Raw genomic sequence first — 1426 nt, forward strand, 5'->3', positions numbered from 1 at the left:
GTCCTCCCCGCTGCCCGCCGCCTTGCTGCTGAGGGCCCGCAGCGGCCCCCCCTTCTTCTTCTTCTTTCGGTAGTCGTCCACCACCAGCCCCCGCAGGGCGGAGACGTCCCAGAACTTCACCTTCTGGTCGTGGGCGCAGCTGGCCAGCAGCTGCCCGCCCGGGGCCACCGCCAGCTGCTCGATGGGCTCCCCCAGGTGCTGCCCAACGCAGCCCAGCACCCGGTTCGGCAGGACGTTCACTGCCCTGGGAACGGGGCCGGGGGCCGTCAGGACCTTGCAGGGAGGCAGCGCCCTGGTCCACCGCAAGCCCACCTGCCCGCAGCAGCACAGGCTTGGCGTGCCCTCCCGTCCCTCGCTCCTAACCACGGCTGACCTTGTCCCACACCCTCCCCAGTCCCATCCCCCTGACCTGATGACTCCATCCAGGGACCCCACGCATACAATGCTGTCCGTGATGGGGACCATGCAGTCAACGGACTCGGCCCTCAGAGCGAAGCGGTCGCTGGCGGCCCCGAAGCCGTCCCAGTTGAAGAGGTAGATGGTGCCTTCGCTGGAGCCGCATGCCACTTTCTTTCCCCTCTGGGCAAGATGGAGGACAGTAAGACAGAGGCAGAACAAGAAACCCAGGGCATGGAGAGGGATCCGCAGGATCCTGCTCCGCAGCAGGGCCCAGTGCCAACCTTCAGCAGCACGACAGACGTCAGGTCCCCGTTCTGCGGCTCCGAGAGCAGCTCAAAGCGCCGCCTCTTCACGTTGAAGACGCCCAGGGTGCCATCACCGCTGCGGGAGATGGAAGGGGCATGTCGTGAGCACGGGACACGGCACAGGGCACTTCCCCCAGCCCTAAGGGAAGGCCCTGCGTGGGCATAGGGGAGCCTGACCCCGGCGTCACGGAGCTCCCGGTACCTGGCGGTCAGCAGGATCTTCCCATTACCGTCCACGGCCATCGCGCTGATGTACTCCTCCTGCTGACGTGCCTCCAAGATGGCGTCCCCCTTGCGCAGGTCCCACACCTTCAGCGCCCCGCCGTCATCGCCCGTGGCAAAGATGTGGTTATCGATGGGCAGCACGCAGTTGAGGGCCGAGCTGCAGAGACCCCAGCCCCACGCCCGCACAGTCACGGCTCACGCCACAGGCAAACGGCTCCCAGAGCATCGGGGGTGACGCTCCGGCCTCTGCCTGCCCGGCCCAGGGCTGCGTGGCCCTGGCAGGGGAGGGAAGGGGACGGTGCCCCAGCAGTCGCTGCCCAGGACGAGCCACCCGCGCAGACCTACCCGTGGGCCTTGGGGAAGCGCGTTTCCAGCCGTCCCTCCTCCACCGTCAGGACGTGGACGGACTTGTCCTTGGACACGGTGAAAAGCTCTGGAGAACCGCGTCAGCGCCCCCAGCCCCGGCGTTCCCCGCCGCGCCCAGGTGCCACCCCCAC

The sequence above is a fragment of the Aptenodytes forsteri genome, unplaced genomic scaffold (assembly GCF_000699145.1).
Source record: "Aptenodytes forsteri isolate BGI_AS27 unplaced genomic scaffold, ASM69914v1 Scaffold19, whole genome shotgun sequence".
Classification (NCBI taxonomy): Eukaryota; Metazoa; Chordata; class Aves; order Sphenisciformes; family Spheniscidae; genus Aptenodytes; species Aptenodytes forsteri.